The sequence below is a fragment of the Vicia villosa genome, linkage group LG7, assembly GCF_029867415.1.
Source record: "Vicia villosa cultivar HV-30 ecotype Madison, WI linkage group LG7, Vvil1.0, whole genome shotgun sequence".
NCBI classification, from domain to species: domain Eukaryota; kingdom Viridiplantae; phylum Streptophyta; class Magnoliopsida; order Fabales; family Fabaceae; genus Vicia; species Vicia villosa.
In genome coordinates, this window is record NC_081186.1 from 20,293,465 (window position 1) to 20,317,999 (window position 24,535).

A 24,535-nucleotide genomic window follows, 5' to 3' on the forward strand; every position below is an offset into this window, starting at 1 on the left:
GATAGGTGTTGCCCCTTAACCCTGGTCCAGGTTTTACCTGTTTCTTTTATTAACCCTGGTTAACTTTTGTCCCATTCGGGGTTTGCCTTTTGCCTTGCCTGTTTATTTGTTTGTCTAAATTATTACAATTTTAATTTTTCATATGTTACATTACAATTGTTGTCGATCTTTAATGCACTAACCATTTCTCTTCTTCGTGCCTAATTTTCAGGGGTTAACCAGATCGATTAAAGCTCAAACCTTGTGGTAGCCCTAAACTTATTATTATTTAATTATTGTTCTTTCTTGCCTTTATTTTTCTTATCAATGGGTTTTTGGCCATGTAATCCCCCGCCCGAGGCTTTGTAATAGTTAGATTTTGTATTATTTGTTTAACTGTGTGGTAAGTAATTTTGGGCGTGAAAACCTCGAATTGAATTTAGAATAATTAATTACAAGATAATATATCTGAATAAACCACGTGATTGTGCACCCACACACCTTTAAGGGTAACCCCTCTTGTTGCCTGTTGCCCTTATATTTGCTGCCTTGTTGCCTTGTTTATTACAGAATAGTCAAGTCCCTCGGATCTGAGGATGCCTCAGCAAATGTTGCCCTCAGCCCATTATCATTATTGAAGATCATAAGTCCCTTCGATGTTGCCTCCGGTTATATGATCTCGTCCCTCGAAGTTGCCTATGATATGATATGATAGTCCCTTTCGATTGCTGAGGTGTCCTCATTGGTTGCCTAAAATGACTATTTTATCCTTCCCTTAGACTACATGCCCTCTTTATGGCAGGGTCAGTCTTATGGCGAATGATAACTTCGATGACCCTTCAACCTCAAATAATAGGACTTCCTACCCTTTTATGGTATGGATATCCCTGAAAGACTAAAAGAACCTTTTTAATATTTTAAGGGTAATTACCTCCTAATTGTTTTCTCTGGTTTAAATCTATTTTACCCTTTTATCAAAAACCTTCAAAAAGGCTACCCTTATTTACAAGCTAAAGTCCTTATTCAAATGCTTTTTTTCTATACATTTCTAAACTTTTGAAAACAAATGAGCTAAGAAATTAAGAGCCCATTGAAAACCATGGATACAAAGAGTGCCTTAAACCTTCCCTTTGTATAAATTACCCCCCGAACTCAATCTCTTTTAAAAAGGTATTTTTCTGTTCTTTTAGCCTTTCTTTAAATTGGATAAAATAAAAGTCGGTGGCAACTCTTGCTTACCGCGACATTTCTTTAAAGTCAGTTCACCGTATTACAATTGGTTTGGAACCTATTCCTGGTCTGGAAGAGGAGACATCTGACTATAAGTTAACCTGGACACGATTAACATGTGCTTCTACTCCAATTCAGTTAGAAGTAAAAGCTCAGTGCCACAAGAAAACTCATGAAGGTATTCCTTTCTGATCCTTTGTGATTAAATTAAGAAGAGCTTACATCTGGCATTTTCCTCTAATCAATGGAGCCAGATATGTGTATCATCATTCATAACCATAGAGCAGTTGTTGGAGTTGAATACTGTGACTCTACCACAGGGAAATATGGTCAAGAATGTGTATTGCCCTAGTTGTTATCCAGAAAGGGTAGTGTTGTTTGGAATCAAGGAAGTCAGATGAATCTGACAAATTCAGTGTCATGCTATAATCAAGTCTGGTCCAGAAACCTAAATGAGGGAATCTCCTCTATAGGTACAGACTATGGCATCCATCATCTCAAAATCAGAATAAATGTCTGAAGAAAAGCTTATTGAGATGCTGGCTATTGTATTCCTTGATATGTCTGGGTATTGCTGATAATTGGATTATTCTATTCTCACCCCGAGTGTTGTCAATTTGACATTAAGAATGTTAACCAACAACCATGAAGGATGATGTCATATCTGATGTCACAACATCATCTCGAGATCTTCAATTTCTTTGTAGAATATTTGCCAAGAGAAGAAAGTACAAATGTGAAGAGGTAATAAGTTAGAATGACCTAGTGTGAGTAGCAAATTATAACTGAAAAGCTGGTAAGTACTTTGACGGGAGACTTAGTACTTATTGGGTTTAGAACCTGGATGCTAGACTGAGAATAAGTTCTTCTAGCTATGTGTTCTCAATTATCTTCACACATTAAGGAAGAATGGCAAGAGTATCTGGTGTAGCATACTGATTCTATTAAATATCTTGATGGGAGCTGGATATTTACAATGTCTGTATGAAATGACTCAGATGTGTATGCTGAAGATTATTTTATGGTTATACAATCATAGTTTCTTCTACTTCAAGTTGCAGAGTGTGGCAATCTGAATCTTGTGTAGCAAGTAAACTGATGTTTCTAAACTTGGAAACTGTGGCAAATTCCAAATAAAGGGAACTTCAAGTACGAACATCAAAAATGTCCTAAATTGGTATATCTCAGGGGGAGTAAAAGAGTATGAAGATCAACAAAGACAATGTTATTCTGCTTCTATCCTAATGTAAAGTCCTTCAAAGACTAACCTTAAAGCCAGAAGAACAAAGTCACACAAGATGTCAGAAAATAACTCAAATCATGTTTATTCTCAAAGACCAGCAAAGAATATTCTTTACATTATCATCCGAAGACATGGATTGAAGGTGTGTATCACTTGTTCTGACCTAGTGCATGATCCAACCTATGCACAAGTCCACCTAGTGCAGTTCGTTTTCAAATAACACCTCTTGATCGAGACTTTAGTTAAAGTTCATGTATGTTGTTTAAATTGCTCAGGTTTATAGAGTCTTTTGATTTTGTTTGAGTCTTGTTTGAGTCCCTCATGTTCTTCTTTCGAATATGAGAAATGTCTAGAGTCTAGGTTATGATTGTCTAATTGTGACAATCATAGGGTTTAAGGGTAGTGTTCAGACATTGTTAAGTCTGAGGTCATTCTTTACAATTGTTTGGTAAAGAATAAGAGTCTTGTTTCGTGTCGTGAAAACAAATTGTTTCTTGTGTTCCAAGTCCTCTATAGAGAAGTGTTATCTCTATGGATAGTCAGAGTTTGTTTGAGTTCAGACGAACTTATGTCTTTAGTGACGTCAACATCACAAAGTGCATTTATCCTGGAAGAAGGACTAGGAATATGCATTAGAAGTTTGAAAAAGCGACATTATTGTCTAAAGTGGCAGTTCAGGCATAATGTGGATTAGAATGGGCAGGTTCTGATCTGGATGTAAGTAATTTGTTCTGGCAATACATAATTACTTTCATGATGAAGACTTCACTTAGTGAAAATGACTATGAAGACAAAAGTTCTATGATCTGATCAACACAGCTAAGGATAAAGGAGAATCCTTCCGGTTCAAGGAGCATGTTAATCAATGTGTGAGATTGAGAAACACCATATCAAGAAGGATTTTGAATTTTCTTAAGCAGGCCATGATCTGATCCAAACATGGTAAGGTTATGCTCAACAAAGTTCAAGAAGTGGCAGTTCTGTATGTTGAGATTGTGGCAACCTCTCTGTGCGTGCTTCTAGTATCAAAAGGTCATCAGTTGATCATTTCTGGAGGAGATAAGTTAGTAGACAAGGGTCTGTTGAAGAAAGAGATGAACCTTGTGGAAAAAACTGGTAGTACAAATTTCAGACATAATGTTATGACATCTTCTGGTGTAAGTATTTAATGTAAAGGAGCAAATTTGCTATAGTGAGTGTGTTCAGCAGGATAGTTGAACAGAGGGTGCGGCTCTTGAAGATATGAAGATGTGTCTTATATTTTCCATTCATCATTTCAAGCTTATTCCTTGAAGAAGCACAGACTATCTCAGATAGGGGGAGTAACTTCTTTTGTCAAGAAAAGTTTCTTGGTTAAAAATACTTTAACATCATGAAGAAAATGTGACATTTTTGTCAGTTATTTGTCAATGGTTAAATCTAACCATGTGCAACTGGAAACCACAATTCCTTCTCTACACTAATGTGGTAGTTGTATGTCTAACAGTCTCAAGGTGTTCAGAACAACAGAAGTCTATGTCTATGACTAGTGAGTAAGTGGGGAGTCTATTACTTGGTCCGTAGGATGCTTTGTCTTAATCTTTTAAAGAATCTTGAGCTATGTGCTTAAAAGGAAGAAAAGTGACAATGTCTGACAGGATGTCATGACATGTTTAAAGACATTGAATATTCTAAGTCAAACAAGGAAATTTGTCTTGAAGTTTATTTACACGTCAGTGGTCAGTGTAAAGTACAATCAATGACTATGCATGCACTGGTATTTCAAGATAACTCCTATCAGAAAAAAGTCAAAAACTGCTTTCGAAAGAGTAATTACTTTTGGAACTGTTTCCTAATTAACCGTTTGACCGTTGAACAAGACCAAAGACCATCGTTATTTCCTATAATCTCCAATGGCTATATAATGGCATCTCCATGGATTACAGAAATCAAACTCTCTCAAGATGTCGTTTGTGTGTGTTCTTATGAGTCATGTCTGCGTTTGTTATTGTGATGGGTTGTTGTACCAAAACCTCTTTAGAAAAAGAAAAACACGGGTTGGGGATGTTGATGGTCTCTACCATGGGTTTTTCTACAATAACAACAACAATGTTCCACCATATACAACCTTCAGTATATGAACACTTGTCGTTATGATTTGTGATCTGACTTATGAACACAATTGTGATTTGTGTTCTGAGTTACTAGGACTGGTGGACAGTTTTCACTCAAGTCCTTTCTCAGGGTCTATGCTAGGATTTGTTTTCTGGTTCAGGACTAAGGAAGGGGTCTCTTATGCCACCATTGGTCCTCCAAGACAAAGGCCTTCTCCCATCGTCTTCCTCGTGTTCATCAGTGTTGCATGAAGGTGTTACACTGCATATTATGACATCGTATTATTCTTTGTCATATTATGTCTAAAAAGGGGGAGAGAATATCATCTTCTAATTTTGCTACTGTAAAAAGAAATAAAGGATTTTGTAGCAGACTGAAGATGTTATGATGTGGTTCAAGTCCTGAAGAACAGAAGGTAAAGCCCAATTCTGAGAATGTAAAATTTTGTTCTTCCTTGTTGTCTTGAAATTTGAAGTATTTGTGTTTTGCTGCATTTTTAATGAATGTTTAGTTTTAGCCAAAATATGCCAAAGGGGGAGATTGTCAGTGCTTTTATTGGCTGATTGGCATCTATGTTTGGCTAAAACATTATAGCAGTAAAACATAATACAAGTGTAATCTTGCAAATATAAAAAGAACAAAACAGGTACAAGCAAGATGTTATATGGAGTGTCATGACATCAACTCATGACATCGTGCCTGCAGAACTGGAAGGAAGATTCAGTTTGTAACTCAACAGATACAGGATATTCGTAGAATATTTTATAATCCTATGTGGTGCAGATTTAAAGGTCAAAAGAATCAAGTCAGAATATTGAAGAATCAAATTAGAAGATTGAAGATTCAGTAGTTTCTAATTTAGGAGATAAATTAGGAAACTCATGATTAAAAAGACCTTGATTGTAGCAGAAGATTTCTGCAGATTTGTAACAGCAAGGAGTGTTGCGATTTGTAAGCCCAAGTCCAATTGTGAATAGGTTATAAATAGAAATCTTTGTAACCTAGTTTTACATAGAAAACCTTGTTTAGAAAAGATGTAGTCATTAGAGTTTCTATAGGTAGACCACCCAGGTTGTGGGATGGCTGCCATGTCCTTCTCGAAACCTGTAGGTAAGAGACGTGATTGTTCTCACTCGAAACCTGTAGGTAAGAGTTGAGTATTGTGTTCTTGATTGAAGTTGTGAAGCAAGATCAAGTTATTGTTCATTATTAATTGTGTAAATAGCTGTTGTAAGGTTGTAACAGTTAGGTATCACTAGGGAGTAAACAGAAGTTCTCTTGTCTTGGATAGATGTCTGAGATAAAGGTTGCATTGGGTAGTGACTAGGTAAACTAGAGGTTTTTTATCTGTAAACCTGAGGTTGTTTACATAAAATAGTACTACTGATAGTGAAATCTTCTTCTTGGCTTGGTAGCCCCTAGAGTAGGTAGTTAGACCGAACTAGGTTAACAATTAACTGTGTTATTTATCTTCTGCATTGTGTTGTTTGTTCAGTCATGGATGTTATGATATCATTTATAAACTTTACAATCTGGTTATGTTGACTAAACACATGTGATCCCAGATCTCATTGACTCCTGTTTAGGGGTAATCAAAAGTTGGGGATCTTTCTGTTCTGCCTCTGCTACATTAATAACAGATCATATGTCTTGACATTGTGAATGACATCCGAGTCTGTCATACCAGAATTTCACGAAGGATCAGAAATAAGAAGAAATCTATTACAAACATCATTATTAGCTAAACGGCTACAACAAATAAAAGGAACAACTCCCAAGAATGATTGAAGAAGCAACCTACATGCAGCACATTGAAGAAAACAAAAGCATGGTGAAAACACGTCTACATTTATTACGCTTTCCAAAGATCAAGACAAAAAACATATTCAACAGCTATAAAAAGTAGCAAAGATCTCTTATGAAGAGTATGTTTTTCCTAGGAAGTTAATCTGCTTAAGAAGAAGATGGAAGGAAGACATCAAAGAAGCAACTTTCAATAAGAACTGATGTTCTTAATCTGCTTAAGAAGAAGATCAAAGGAAGATATCAAAGAAGCAACTTTCAATAAGAACTGATGTTCTTAATCTGCTTAAGAAGAAGATCAAAGGAAGATATCAAAGAAGCAACCTTTAATAAGAACTGATGTTCTTAATCTTTTTGAGAAGAAGATCAAAGGAAGATATCATAGAAGCAACCTCCAATAAAGAACTAATATTCTTAATCTGCTTAAGAAGAAGATCAAAGGAAGATATCATAGAAGCAACCTCCAATAAAGAACAAATATTCTTAATCTGCTTGAGAAGAAAATCAAAGGAAAATATCAAAGAAGCAACCTTAAAAAAGAACTGATATTCTTAATCTGCTTAACAAGAAGAAGTGAAGACAATGAACTATTTAAAGAAGCATTCAACATATAGAGCTGAAGCTCTCACTCTGCTTACCATCAAAAATCAAAGTTCTAGTTCAGAAGATACAAACAAGTAGATTTAAAATATTATTCACTCACTCATAGTGATAACTTGTCATTGTATCGCATAGTATGTACTTACAGCAGGAGACAATCTGCTTAACTAAGAAGCACACTTATAATCTCTAAAAGATTGATAAACGTTATATCTCGCTGAGATCACTGAACGGCTTATCATCTGTAGTTAGTCACAGCAGGAAGCTATGCAGGTAGTTAGTTACAACGTGTTGTTGTGCAGGTACTAGATTGATGAACGTTATATCCAGAAAGGATCACTGAACGGTTCAATCATATAGGGGTTAGTCACAGTAGGTAGACTGTGCAGGGTGCCTGAGTCAATGGACGTTATATCTCAAGGAGATCACTGAACGGGTCATTGTCCAGATGGTTAGTCACGGCAGTTGGCTGTGTAGGTTGTGAGTCACGATGGAGGATCGTTCAGATGTAATCATGATTTGGTTATAAGGGATTAAGACCACTATTGAGAGGCAAATCACCTGAAGAAGGTGGATTGGAGGTAGCCTTAGTTAGAAGGTGAACCAGGATAAAAATAAATGTGTCTTTTACTTTCTGCACATGTCATTTTAACTTAGAACTTCCAAGCTTCAATCTGCAGAACTATACTGAGCAAGTCAGAAGCTCTAATGACACACAGAAGTTAAAATGAACATCTCATTGGGTATGTAGTACTATACTTCATGCTTCCGCAACATCAAAGCATAATATAGATGATTAAACCGAAGAAAGAAAAGACGTTAAAGAAAAGAAAGGGAATTCTAATCGATAAAGAACACAATTCAATCCTCCCCCTTTCTTGTGTTTTTCTCCACCTTCACACGGGACATAATCAATAGAATCAGAACTATGGTCACCATCACGGAAATGAAACCACTCGAACAAGAACCACGGTAACCCTCGAATAAGAACCACGGTAACCCTCGAACAAGAACCACGGTAACCCTCGAACAAGAACCACGGTAACCCTCAAACAAGAACCACAGTAACCCTCGAACAAGAACCACGGTAACTCTCGAACAAGAACCACGGTAACCCTCGAACAAAAACCGAGGTCACTATCAATGTACCTGTTAAGTAATGATTGATTCCCGCCCCACTCACGGGTAAATCTAGGCCAGGGTAGGTCAAAAAGCCAACAGAGGATCGAACGTAGGCGCAATTATACGATATTGCCTCATTCCACCAAGCTCTGCCCGTGGATACATGATCGGAACAATCAGACATACGTCTTTTGTTCGTCATGGCCACTCTAATCCTAGTTCCTAAGGTATCACTCATGACCTATGTATTGGGTCTTTTACCTCTTGTAACACCCACCCACCAGATAGAAATCCAGACAGTCCAGAATGTGATGCAGAAAAGTAAAAGCGCAAATAGAATGAAATGCAAACAGGAAAATATGCAAAACAATAAAACATCCAAAGATAAACACACAAGCTCTAGGATCGACTCGCTAAGTACGGACCCGCAATAGGTTGACGTCCCTAGCAGAGTTGCCAATTATCGCTACTGCGAAAATCAACAGAGTCGCCACTAACATATTTATCCTGAAAAGGAATGGAATTCCAGTAAACCACGAAACAAAACAATGGTCTCACAACCAGAGAAGAGGGTAAGGGAGTCAGTTACGCAAGGGGAAGGTGTTAGCACCCCTCGCGCTCATCATACTCGGTGGTATCCACGCTTGTGTCTAAAACTATGGGTGTGTTTCATACCCCAAAATTTTCCCATAATATTTTCAGATATTTTGACTCACCTGACTTTCAACTGCTCAAGAATATGCAAGAATTTGGCGCATTTACCTCTCTCCTAAGCAACAAGCCCATAATTAGGGTTTTGTTTCTCTCAAGGTCAAATAAAGTTTTAAGACCTCAAATGGATCCCATGGCCTCTCATATGCTTCAAAGGATCCTCGTGCTAATCTTCAGGCTCTGATCCCTAAGATTGCTTAGTCAACTACTCAAATGATCCACAGTCGACCAGTTTGACCTAAAAGTCAACTATGGTCAAACCACTGTCAAAACTCCTGATTTTTGGTCAACATCAACATTTTAAAGTAACATTCATCATTTAATCCAGGGTTAATCATGATTCATCAAGGAAAGTTCCAAAATCAACAAAACCTAAAATTTCTAAATTAGGGTTTTTAATCTAAAAGTCAACCGAACTTTGACCAGCCATAACTTTCACATGGAACATCAGAAATTTCCCAACCAAAGCCTATTTTTAAGTAAATTGAATTCTATATAACTTTGAATCTCTAAAGCCAAGGCCAAAACTGCTTCATTTGGGAGATATGAGCCAAAACATTACAGGTCCTTTTTGAAAGTCAACCAAAAGCAGTTTTTTGTCAAAGCCAATATCATCAAGATAAAATCTCAAAATGCAAAAAAGGTTCCAAAATGGCTTGTAGAGGTCACCTTGGGCTTTCCAAAAAGTCCTAGAAAACCTTCATATCTTAAAAATTGAGGGAGATATGCTTTGTCAAAGTTGGACAATTTTTGGTAAAGTACATGAAACAAATAAGGGTCAAAATGGATTTCCTTGTAAAAGGGACCAACTTTTTATGATCCAATCTTGTTCTTCAAGTTATCAAAGAGGTCCATATCCAAAGCCACGGATTATTGATTAATATTTTTATTTTTTTATTGAATTTAATTTATTAAAAATACAATATAAATCAAATACTTCATATTAAGTGCAAAATTCGTGAAGATTGGAAGGGGGTTGATTGGATTGAAATTGTGCTAGAATTAGAAAGATTCACAAATCAAATTTCCTCAAAATTGCAATCATGGATTCAAGGAGATTTTGTCCAAATTTGTTGACCTAATTGTATCCAATATATATGTAACATGCTCAGATGCCAAGGACACGTTTTGCAGATTTCAGAAACTCTATTCAAACTCATAAAATTTCAAGAACAAGTGGAAGTCGGTTTTGGAGATAGAGGGAGATTCAGAGCATTCTAAGGCTCCAAACGCATTCCTTGGACGTTGCTGAAGCTATCCAGACCATCACCTTCAATACACACGTCCAGAATTGCCCGTTGCACGTCACGGTTTGCACCTCTTTTCCAAGAGTCGATTCCTACGAGTTACGCACTATAGATATGTTTTGATTGTATATTCAAGTTCATAATCACGTTTGTAAGCTTTTTGCATAGGTTGATTGAAGTTTGAGTGCAGGTATAAGGTTTCACCATTATTAGGGTTTGTAAGCTTCGATTTGGGGATTGTTAGTTAGAGACGCAATTGGTCAAAATCGTTGGTACCATCACATTTAGAGGACAATTTCGGAGCAAACTGTATCTTTAGTTTGAATTTCCTCGTTGTATTTTGTGAATTAGGTGTTTGCAGGGATTGACTACGAATGTAATCGTAGCAAATTCGTAGGTAAATCGCAGGAACAGGAAATATGCCAAACGAAGAAGATGACCTGGTTATCGCGCGCGTTTCATTTTAAAAAATTGGAATATTTTTTGTTTTCACTTTTTTTTTTGTTCAGTAGGTTGACAACGCAGAGAAAATGGCGTGGTGGTAAGCGGCGCACCCAAAAGGGCTTCGTATGCAAGGGCGGGGGTTCGATCCATGCCCCTTGCAATTGTTGTGATTTTTATTCTTTTGTTTATGTTCAAGTGCAGGTTCAGTGCAGCCAGTCCATGAAAGACCACAGTGCACCATCACGCACTGGCCGCTGGATTCCTCCTAGAGCCAGATCTAACGCCCTTGAAATGCTCCACACGATGGACCCTCAATACCATACCACACAGGATCACACAACAGGTTTTTTTTATTGTTTTTTGTTTGTTATATAATCTTTGTTTTTTCCTTTTATCCAATTTAGTTTTAATATAGTTTTTTAAGGGTTTTTATTTATAAAACTTTTATAACTTTTTTTCTTTATCATAAAATCAACATAGTTTTATTTGTTTTTTTTAAAAAGGAAAAGAATTAGTCTTAGGTTAATAATTTTATTAGGATTAGTTTTTGTTTAGGTTAAACAATTTAGGTTAATAATTAGAATTTGGGGTTTTATTGAATTGATTAATTTTTTCGTAGTTTTAATTTAGTTTAACTAATTTAGTACAGTTAGGCTCAGTAATTAATTACCCATTAACCCTTTTTTTTATCCTTAGATTTTTACCCTTAGGTTTTTACCCTTAGGTTTGTCATTAGGTTTTTTAGCCGTAAGGTTTTAACCATTAATTTTTTTTTAGGTGTTCACTAACCCTCAAGATTTAGAATTTATCACCATAAAAGACTTCTAATGTAACACCCTTCTAAACCCCGCGTAAATTAATAAAATAATTCAGAGTAAAACATGAAAACAAGGGTGCCACAATTCCAATTAAAACAAACTTATCATAACTTCATTGTCATGCTTTCACAAAGGAACATTTCATCATAATACATAAACATCTCATGTTAACACAGCGGAAAATTCATCATACGGATAAGCATAACATCATATATGCAATATCCCACAGAATTAATACAATAACAACACGATAGAGTATCATCATAAACTCTAAACTAGCGTTCCCCCAGTGTTACAATATCAGAGCATGACACCTGACGCTACACTAATACACTGACTTATGAGCTAATCCTTGCCAAGTCGAAAGCAGCTATCCTCAATCTGAAAATGTCAATAGTAAGGGTGAGTCTCATCACAGTTAACAAATGTTATTGCATCTTAAATAACAACACATCATAGTTATATCATTCACCCAATTTCATCATATTCAGATTATCAGGAACGTCCATCATTTACATAAATGCCAACATAACACATCTTTCAAACAGACAATCATACTCAACATTAATTCAACAAAACACGCAACCAACACATCATCAATATTTATAACACTGGAATACTTCCAATCATGTTATAAAAGTATGCATATGTATGAACTGACACTATGCATGTGGTACCAACCTCATCAAATGGGAATAACCCATGACTGATCCAACATCATCAAGATACGGCCCTGCCAGCACAGATTCCACACAATGGGAATCATGCCCTTCACTGATCCAACACACCCTTATGGATACAGTATCATTAATGAACATGAATGAATGCAAACATACATGAACATACTTATACCATCGTCAAGTCTAATGAGTAACATCGTAAAATACTCATTTCATCATCATCATCAACATCATCATCATCAAAGTATGTTTATATACATTAGCATCATTCAAATACAATCAATCATCATCATCATCATTAAAGAACATACATATGTCCACATCAATCATCATCATCAATAAGGAGAACACACATGTATCCACATCATTCCACAATAATCAATCATCATCATATAATTCTCAACAAATCATCACATCATAATGTTTTTCAAAACAACATCTTATATTGTCACATTTCATCATATATGTCAACAATACATCATCCAATTAAACAAATCGTCACATGATTAATATTTCAACATAGCATGTATTTAACACATCTCATCACATATATGTACAATACATCATTCACCAAGAAATAAAAATCATATTTAAAAATATTTGGATTCACACCTCATTCCATCATTTAAACACGTAGACCCTCTCGTAAGATTCATCGTGCTCGAAACGACACTAAAAACAGACTTACGGTTCGAAAGTTACACATCATTTAACTTTTCCAAGAAAACAACCATCGCTACAGCACGCGGCGCGACCTGAACCACACAAACGAGTTCGCGGCGCAACATATGCACGCGGCGCGAAATGAGAAAATAAGTACGCCTTTGCGGCGCCAACACTGGGACGCGGCGCAAACTGGCGATTTCACAGACTTTCGGGTCTGCGTCAGATCCTACGATCTCGCCCAATTTGAGTCTAAAACTAACTCCAAACATCATATACAGGCAGTTAATCATCAATTGCATCATTATTCATCATCACACATCAAAACAACACATAAATCAATCAATAATCCATGCAATTTTCATCAATTCATAACCTCCCCAAACCTAACATATAATCCAATTGACTCAACAACATCCCTAATCAATATTATTATCTAAGAACACGATAATAGATGATAACTAGAGAGTCCCCCCTTACCTTAGCCAAAGATTCTTGATTGGTTCTTTTCCTCTTTGTTCCTCTTCACGTACCAGCTTTCCAATCTCTCATCTCCTCTGCTCTGCTTTTCACGTTCCTTTTTCCTTTCTCCCAATTTTCCTTATTATTTATGAAAAATAACATTTTAATTAGTAAAGGGCTTTACTAACATAGCACCCCCTCTTTACTAACACCACACTTGGCCCAATAGCCCATCTCATAATTCTTTCCAAATAATTCCACAAAATACCGAATAATTCCAAATAATAATTTAATTTCCGATTAAATTAAAATTAGAAAATATGGGGTGTTACAACTCTCCCCCACTAAAAGAGTTTTCGTCCTCAAAAACATACCTCAAGTAACCAGCTCGTATAAGAGTCCTTCACCTGACTCTCCAGCTCTCAATTAACATTACCATCAGTCAATCCTCAAAAATCCATCTGACATAACCAACAAGAAACATGTTTCATACATTCAAATCCCAGTTCTTACGTCGCATTTGACCATCCAAAAGGATACCACTTGCTATATCTCCAAAAGGTTAACAACAATAGAACATTGAAGTACAACCTATATAATACGCTTAATAACTGAGTAATACAATTACACAATCCATAGTGTGATCACACTGATCAACACTGCAGGGATGCATACCATCTACCGAACTTATCATCCTTAGACACACTTTTCCATTTGAGTGATAAGGTAATACTTAGACTTTTCACCAACCGCTTCCTTCAAGAAACTCAATACTCATATTCCTATACCATTGAATTCCAATTATCTGACTCCTCTTAAGTCACACCAGCAATTATCCAACACGTTACATTCCGCTTTTTCCGCACTACTCTGACTACTCATCACAATCATCTATACCAAATAGATTTCTGAGTTTCACCCGATTCCGACTCTCTTTACTCATTCGTCCAAGAATCATTCCTCATCATTCATGGTACTAATCTTCCACTTAGCAATCCTTACTCGCATCCAACGAAAACTAATTCCTGATTTACTTCCTCTATTTAAACATCCTAACCATCAGAACAAGTACACACAAGTAATTATAGTCACACTCATTAGCATCAATATACCATTGCTTACAAAATAGCCCAACTGAGTCCCACTCTCTTTTAAGAATTAAATCCACTTTGTCCTTCATAGAGTGTAATTACTCATTATATCTGGAATCTACAATATCACCTTAATAACAACACAAAATTATTACAACATCATATAGTATCAATTCTTCGTTTTAATTTCGCCGAATACATACTCGTTAACTACGTACAACCGTAATAACATATTCATCATCTCGGCAATTATTCAAAAGAGTTATAATTCTTCGACACGACATCCTTACATCCACTGGATTCTAAACCCAACATATAGATCAACACATATTCTCTATGTAAGCTCCTGACATATTAATTCCTCACTTCCCACGAGTAGTACTCATAACACTACTCCACATCACACTTTCGCTGTGCGACTCTGATTACCCGTCTTAAGTCATTTGTCCATCATGTTGCACTCTTTCATATTCACCTCTTCATAAGTTCCCACAACATAGTGAGTGATTATTCCCACGGCTTAGTATTCATCACATCTTATACCATTAAGGTAACAAAACAAGCTCATCTTATCTATATGAATCCATCTACTACCAACAAGAGATTTAGGGTGATCAAGTCCTAAATTTGTCAATAGATAGTTGACAATCATATTTAAGCATAAACCGTCGTTACTGCATAATAGTGTCCCTTTCCGAGTTTGCGCCCAAACTCATTAACATCGTCATAGTTCAATAATTCACTACGGTGTCCTTCTTCTAGAATATTCTTCCGAAACTCAAAACATCAGGAACACAAATCCAATCACTCAACCTCATTATACTATTCTCGTCGATTCTGAATTCACCGCCTCTACCTTGGTAATTCAAAGTCAACCTATCGATCAACTCAACATCATCTTTCTGACCTTCTCTAACCTCGTCAAGAATACCACTAGTCATCTTCTAGCATACCAAATCTAACACTATTAGGAGTGCCTTCATATACCAACTCAAGTCTCAAAATTGTCCAATTAAATCCAACCCATTCACCATTAGCACCGACATATTTAAAGACTTCCTACGCGACATAATAGCACAACATTTTCCTTATTAGGATGGTAATTCAAACCAAAATCATAATCCAAAAAAAAATATACTCTAATCATCTCTGCTGCCTCATATTAAGCCCTTTCTGATCAAAGAGGTACTTCAACTCTTATGATCACTAAACACTTCGAATCTTGAACCGTACAATTAACCTGCAAGACCAAGACAACATTCATAACTCGTGGTTCTAATCCAAATTCCATGATATCCTTCACGTCCAAATATCATTCCACTCGGAATCTCAACAAAGTCTTCCTCACGTCCACATATGTTAGAATTTCTCTACAATTCTTTTTCTATACTTGTCGTTGCTTTAGCATCACAAATATGACTTCAACTGTTCCAAAGTTTATTTCGCCTTTACTACTAATTCATTTCTCACTAAAATCCATCGGCACTCAAATCGTCTTTATTACTGAACATCTCATCAACTTATTCATCAACAACATGTTCTACTCAATTTTGTTTCAAACAATCACGGTAGTAGGCATTCCTATTCAACAAGTTCCACGCTTCCTTAACCGAATTCAGAATATCTCCTCATAGGATCACCTCTACTGTATTTATAACTCTCCCATAAGGTAGAATATAATTTCACCTCTTCGTAGGCTCAAAGGGCACATTAATCCGACACTCAGAACTCAAGATATGAATTTTCCAATCGTTATCCAGATGCAACATCGACATCATGCAGCGACACTCTATACGATATATCCAAAACCCTTCAAATATTATATTCAATTATTAAAATTACTTCTCAACAAACCTTCTAATTATTCCTTCAATACGTTCAACACTGACACTGACATCCCGTGCAGTACCAATAAACAAGTCTAGTTATAAGAACAAGAGTAACCGCAACTTCACCTCTTTCCAACGTCATCCTGTCACAATTAATTATGTTACAGCTGCTGCAACCATTTTTATAACAAAGTTCATCTCATTAGCTTTCCTTCGCTTCAAACGGAACTCAAATCGGATGTCCAGAACTCCAGTTATGGATTTTCGAAGTTCTGCAGCTATTCAGCAATTTTCCTGCGTTTTGCTTACGAAAATCTCACTCGAAAACTCATTCTCTTCAACTCGATCGCATTCCAAACAGCCCCTTATCATATCTCTTCACTTCCAAACATTCCTATAACTTGAGCAACACATCCCATCGCCGAAGTGCGATTTCTGAAACATTACGACAGTAATCCTCTTTGCAAACTTGCAACTGATCCTCTTCTAAGACCTAAGGCTACTCAACTGACAACTTTGCAGCACACCAGCAGAGCTGACACATCGCAACTTTCTAATTTTCCTCTCCTACAATTAATCACCAAATACCTCTAATCATCTTCCTTCAAGATGTTCCAACTCAATTACCAGTCAAATCTTAATTCCAAGTCACCTTCAATTCGGGAAATAACAAACTCCAACAACGCTTGCACTGTTGCCAACAACAGCCTACTGAATCAATCATCTTACAACTGAAACATAACCGAGAAGCAAAGCTTCTCCCCCACTTATTTCAATCTAACACCTACAACAAAACAAACAAGTACCGACAGTGATTCACTCACATGTCGTGTACCAAGGGATAAAACGCCGACAGTATACAACTGTCGCGCAACTCAGCTGACTCGACAATTGGCCGGACGGATCGACCTGCTCTGATACCACTATTGTAACACCCTTCTAAACCCCGCGTAAATTAATAAAATAATTCAGAGTAAAACATGAAAACAAGGGTGCCACAATTCCAATTAAAACAAATTTATCATAACTTCATTGTCATGCTTTCACAAAGGAACATTTCATCATAATACATAAACATCTCATGTTAACACAGCGGAAAATTCATCATACGGATAAGCATAACATCATATATGCAATATCCCACAGAACTAATACAATAACAACACGATAGAGTATCATCATAAACTCTAAACTAGCGTTCCCCCAGTGTTACAATATCAGAGCATGACACCTGACGCTACACTAATACACTGACTTATGAGCTAATCCTTGCCAAGTCGAAAGCAGCTATCCTCAATCTGAAAATGTCAATAGTAAGGGTGAGTCTCATCACAGTTAACAAATGTTATTGCATCTTAAATAACAACACATCATAGTTATATCATTCACCCAATTTCATCATATTCAGATTATCAGGAACGTCCATCATTTACATAAATGCCAACAGAACACATCTTTCAAACAGACAATCATACTCAACATTAATTCAACAAAACACGCAACCAACACATCATCAATATTTATAACACTGGAATACTTCCAATCATGTTATAAAAGTATGCATATGTATGAACTGACACTATGCATGTGGTACCAACCTCATCAAATGGGAATAACCCATGACCGATCATACATCATCAAGATACGGCCCTGCCAGCACAGATTCCACACAATGGGAATCATGCCCTTCACTGATCCAACACACCCTTATGGATACAGTATCATCAATGAACATGAATGAATGCAAACATACATGAACATACTTATACCATCGTCAAGTCTAATGAGTAACATCGTAAAATACTCATTTCATCATCATCATCAACATCATCATCATCATCAAAGTATGTTTATATACATTAGCATCATTCAAATACAATCAATCATCATCATCATCATTAAAGAACATACATGTGTCCACATCAATCATCATCATCAATAAGGAGAACACACATGTATCCACATCATTCCACAATAATCAATCATCATCATATAATTCTCAACAAATCATCACATCATAATGTTTTTCAAAACAACATCTTATATTGTCACATTTCATCATATATGTCAACAATACATCATCCAATTAAACAAATCGTCACATGATTAATATTTCAACATAGCATGTATTTAACACATCTCATCACATATATGTACAATACATCATTCACCAAGAAATAAAAATCATATTTAAAAATATTTGGATTCACACCTCATTCCATCATTTAAACACGTAGACCATCTCGTAAGATTCATCGTGCTCGAAACGGCACTAAAAACAGACCTACGGTTCGAAAGTTACACATCATTTAACTTTTCCAAGAAAGCAACCATCGCTACAGCACGCGGCGCAACCAATTTTCGCGGCGCGACCTGAACCACACAAACGAGTTCGCGGCGCAACATATGCACGCGGCGCGAAACGAAAAAATAAGTACGCCTTTGCGGCGCCAACACTGGGACGCGGCGCGAACTGGCGATTTTACAGACTTTCGGGTCTGCGTCAGATCCTACGATCTCGCCCAATTTGAGTCCAAAACTAACTCCAAACATCATATACAGGCAGTTAATCATCAATTGCATCATTATTCATCATCACACATCAAAACAACACATAAATCAATCAATAATCCATGCAATTTTCATCAATTCATAACCTCCCCAAACCTAACATATAATCCAATTGACTCAACAACATCCCTAATCAATATTATTATCTAAGAACACGATAATAGATGATAACCAGAGAGTCCCCCCTTACCTTAGCCAAAGATTCTTGATTGGTTCTTTTCCTCTTTGTTCCTCTTCACTTACCAGCTTTCCAATCTCTCATCTCCTCTGCTCTGCTTTTCACGTTCCTTTTTCCTTTCTCCCAATTTTCCTTATTATTTATGAAAAATAACATTTTAATTAGTAAAGGGCTTTACTAACATAGCACCCCCTCTTTACTAACACCACACTTGGCCCAATAGCCCATCTCATAATTCTTTCCAAATAATTCCACAAAATACCGAATAATTCCAAATAATAATTTAATTTCCGATTAAATTAAAATTAGAAAATATGGGGTGTTACATCTAACCCTTATTTTCTATCAAGGCGCAATTTCTCTTCTCATCTCATATTCCATTGATTGTCAAATACCCTCTGGTTAATTTTTCCCTCTTATTTTCTGCTTTTATTTAATTTTCCTTTATTTAATTTTTTGCCTTTTATTCAATTATTTAATTTAATGTCACTTAAAATTCTAGAAGGTGTATAGGTCGCTCATTCGTTTTAAATGTAATAGTAATTAGGATTCACCTTTCTGCTCTTTATTTTCTGCATATTGTAACTGCTTCCTTTTCTATTTATTATCTGTGAGGTTAGTAAAATAGGGAGTGACAAAATAATTAATTGGACATAGATCACTAACTTCCAAGATAAATATCTAAATCAAATTCACGTGATTGTTGTACCCACACACCTTTAAGGTAATATCTCTTATGCTGCCTTTCGATCAAAAATAGTCAAGTCCCTTGGATGTAGGATACCTTAGCAAATGTTGCCATCGATTCAAATCATCATAGTCCCTTCGAAATAAATATCATAGTCCCTTCGAGTTGCCTACGATTAAAAATGATCTTGTCCCTCGATGTTGCCTCGATAAATGATGATTGCCCCTTCGAATGCTAAGGTATCCTTACTGGGTGCCTACAAATGACTATTCACATTCTTTCCTAAAGACTTCATGCCTTTCTTATGGTATGGATAGCCTTATGGCAAACGATGACCCTCAATGACCCGTACATCCAATGAAAAGACTACTTACCCTCCTTATGGTATGGATAGCCCTTTCAAACGAAAGACTTAAAGAACAAGAAAGACAAACTAAGGGTAGGTGGCTCTTAACTGCTTGCTCATAATCAATTCAAATTCAAATTACTTTTCACACCTCTTTTCGAAACAATTTCCAAAAGGCTACACTTATTTACAAGTTAAAGTCCTTATTCAAAATCTTTTTCTAAACACACACGACACTTTTCAAACAAATCAAACAAAGGGTGCTTACACCTTCCCTATGTATAACCTACCCCCCGAACTCAAAATCTTTCAAAGGTCTTTCTTGTTCTTTTTGCCTTTCCAATTGGATAAAATAAAAGTTGGTGGCAACTGTTGCTATCCGCAATATTTTAAAAGTTAGTTCTCCCACCGTATTACAGTGTGTAACAAATCTACGCCTAAACTAAACTTAGTATGCATGCAAAATGTAGGGAAAAGAAAGAGTTATACTCGCACGGGCCCTACCCCGCTGCCTACATATCCTTTTTAAGGAATCAGAGGTACCGTAGCTCGGCTAACTAATTTCTGTTTGTTTTGTATTTTTTAGGTCAACGAGTTACATTCGCATTCCGCTGCTCGACCTTTGAAGTCTTACGCTTGGGAATGGAGCGAAAATAACAAGCTCTTAAGAAAATAAAATCAAAGAGTTGGTTTGTATTTTAAAAGATGCAAGAGGAAAACCTAAGCTAAGGGGGGAAAGCTTGCTACCTATGTTATCATACAAAGGGTACAAGACTAAACTAAACTAGCGACCTATGGGGAAAAAGCAAAAGAAACAAACAAGAATATCAAACAAACGAGCTCGGCTCGTGCACACACACTTACAGGCGCAGCCGTGTAGTAGAAAAGTGGTCCCGCCATAGCCAAAGGGAGCATATCACCCGAGTCAACCAAGCATTAGATCAAGGAGTTGTGAATCTTTAACCGCGGCATTGTGTTACCGGGGCAAAGAGGAGCAAAGGAAAATCGGTGCGCGCGTACACCGAGTGTCAACGTCAATTAACGTGAGTTAAGAAACGTGGGGGTCCGATTGCATGGACCCGCTTCACTTTACCCATTGGACCTTCGACTCGATGATCTTTGGGACTTGTCCAGAGCTCTGAACTTGCAAAAAGTGAGCATAGGGATGACCTGAGAACTGAAAGTTGCGGGGGTTGATTGCCAACCTTTTCCGCTTGCCTTCTCAAGGACTTATAATAGCCTTGGTTAGGACTTCCTACAAGCACAAACATAAACATACCAACAAAAACAGAGCCTCTCTCGAGGGCTTGGCCAGATGAATGCATGCCTAATTCCTACTTCTCATGTTAAAAATGAAAGAAAGAGATAAAATGCGAGAAAAGGTAAAATGAAACGAGATAAATACCAAACAGATTATGATCCGTAAACTGCAGCAAAATAAGAAAGAAAACCAGAGATCCCGTAAGCGAGCTAGCAAAGGCAACAGCAAATAGTCAGCACATTAATTAGCCACATAAGCAAACAAGGGTCGACGTTGTGAAAATAAATCACGTGTCAACGTACGCAACGAGCATAATCACAATACACCTGCAAGAGGAACAAACGATCCAAACGAACAGATATAAAGTGAAAGACGTGTCTCCAAGATGAGAACACGACACAAGGAAGTGAAGTTATGTCCCGTAAATAAAGCGGAACACAAATGGGATAAGCGTTATCAGTGATCGCCTTTCGAAATGCCTTGCATAGTAGCTCACAAGTTAGAGATAACAACATATCGCAATTGAAATTGCGTTATTTCGAATGATAAACAAACAATAAGGGAAAGACAAAGAACACCAACAAAATATCGACTAAAAACAAATTTAAACATCGCCAATGGTTCCAGAAGTATCAATATACTCGAAAAGCACTATTTATTCGCATGAAAACTCAAAACGGTGCGAGAAATACAACAAAAAGAAGTTAGAAAAAAACTAAAAAAAAAGCATGTAACCGGTTACATGAAATGATGTAACCGGTTACATCACTAGAAGCAACTGTAACACCCTTCTAAACCCTGCGGCAATTAAATAAATAATTCAGAGTAACATGAAACAAGGATGCCACAATTCAATTTAAAAACAAAATAACGTATGTCATTGTCATGCATTCACTAAGGAAAATTCATCATAATTCTTAACATCTCATGTTAACACAGCGGAAAATTAATCATACGGATAAGCACAACATCTTTGATATTATATCCCACAAGATAACTCAAAACAAAACAAAAAAATAGAGTTATAAATTTATAAACTCAAAAACTCGCGTTCCCCAGTGTTACAATATCAGAGCATGACACCTGACGATATACTAAACACACTGACTTATGAGCTAATCCTCACCAAGTCGAAAGCCGTTATCCTCAATTTGAAAAATGACAACATGTAAGGGTGAGTCTCATTCACAATTAACAAATATTATTGCATCATAAACAATCACACATCATAGTTATATTATTCACCCAATTGTATTATATTCAGAAAATTCACCATCACACATTCAACACATCATTAAATCATAACATTGAAATACATTTAATCATATTATGAAAATCATGCATATGAATGAACCGACACTATGCATGTGGTACCAACATCATCGATGGGAATAACCCACCGACCGATCCAACATCATTAAGACACGGTCCTGCCAGCACAAATTCCACACAATGAGAATTATGCCCTTCACTGATCCACAACAATCATCTGGATACATCCCGCAACAAATGATTATGAATGAATGCAAACATATATACAACATACTTATACCATTGTCGATCCGATGAACAACATCGTCTAATATTCAAACCATCATCATCAAAGCATGTTTATATATATTAGCATCATTCAAATACAATCAAATCGTCATCCGATACAAAGGTTATTTCATAAGGTTCATCATACTCGAAACGACACTCAAAACAGGCCATTGGTTCAAAAGTTACGCATCATCAAACTTTCAAAAATCACAAAGCGGGAAAATTCTGCACACACGCCTGTCCGTACGTGTACCATACGCGTATCAGCAGAGGCTGATTCTCACAGAAAAACGCTTCATACGCGTATCACTCCACCATACGTGTATCACCCCTGCTCATACGCATACTGGCAGAGGAATGCGTTATGACGGGATAGGGAAGCGTACCATACGCGTACGGCCCTTGGGAATGTCCCTCATACGCGTATCATACACAAATCGCCAGAGACTTCTTCCAAAATCTGCAATCGTACCAGTCCGTTTTCCACTCGTTTCCACTGTTAACAGTCTGCGATTTTGAGTCTAAAACAACATTTTTGCATACTTTAACATATAGGATTCATTCAACTTCAACAATCTAGCATCCTATATCAGTTTTACACATTAAAACCCTAACTTCTACTCAATTATTTAGAAACCCTTATTCTCATATTTAGTTTCCATGGATGAACACAGCAACACATCAACAACACTATATTCATACCATAACATCAATTCACACACAATTACACACAGAATTTAACATGGGTAACATCAAATTATATGATTCTCTTCAAAATCATCCTAAACCCCAATCTAACATATAATCAAATTGACAAAAATAACACATCTAATCAACATTATCATCTATAACATAATAAGAGATGTTAACCGGAGAGTCCCCCTTACCTTAGCTAAGATTCTTGATTGGTCCTCTTGCTCTTCTGCTCCTCTTTCACGTTCTCTGAGTTCTCTACTTCTCAGCTCTTTTTTCACGTTCTATTTCCCTCTTTTCTAATTTCCTTATTTTTATGAAAAACAGACTTTTGATTAGTAAAAGGGCTTTACTAATATAACACCCCTCTTCTCACTAGTATCACACATAGCCCAATGCAATAAACCAATCTTTTCCAATTAATTTCACAAACCAAAATATTCTAATTATTAATTTAAATTCCAATTAAATTAAAAATTAAAATATATGGGTGTTACAACTTTCCCCCACTAAAACAGTTTTTGTCCTCGAAAACATACCTCAAGTAAAGAGTTCCGGATAGGAGTCTTTCATCTGACTTTCTAGTTCCCAGGTAACATTTCCATCAGTCGGTCCTCCCCAAGCTACTCTGACCAAGGTTATCTCCTTGCCACGTAGTTGCTTCAGCTTTCGATCTTCAATCCTCACAGGTAAAGCCTCAATCGTCAAGTTGTCCTTCACCTGTACATCATCTACTTGGATCATATGGGACGGATCCGCAATGTATTTCCTCAACTGAGACACATGAAATACATCATGCAAATCTGCAAGAATCGGCGGTAAAACATTACGATAGGCTACTTCTCCTACTTTTTCAGAAATCTGAAATGGACCAATAAAACGAGGTGTCAATTTCTTTGACTTCAACATTCGACCAATACCCGTCATAGGAGTAACTCTTATAAACACATGATCTCCCTCTTGAAACTCAAGTGTCTTCCTCCTATTGTCGTGATAACTCTTCTGAAGACTCTAAGAAGCTTTCATTTTCTCCTGAATCATCTTAATCTTTTCCGTAGTCTTTTGCATAATTTCTGGCCCGATCACAGCACTCTCACCAGATTCGTACCAACACAACGGTGTCCTACATCTCCTATCATACAAAGCCTCAAATGGAGCCATACCAATACTCGAATGATAACTATTGTTGTAGGTAAATTCAATCAAAGGCAGATAACTATCCCAAGCACCTCCTTTTCTA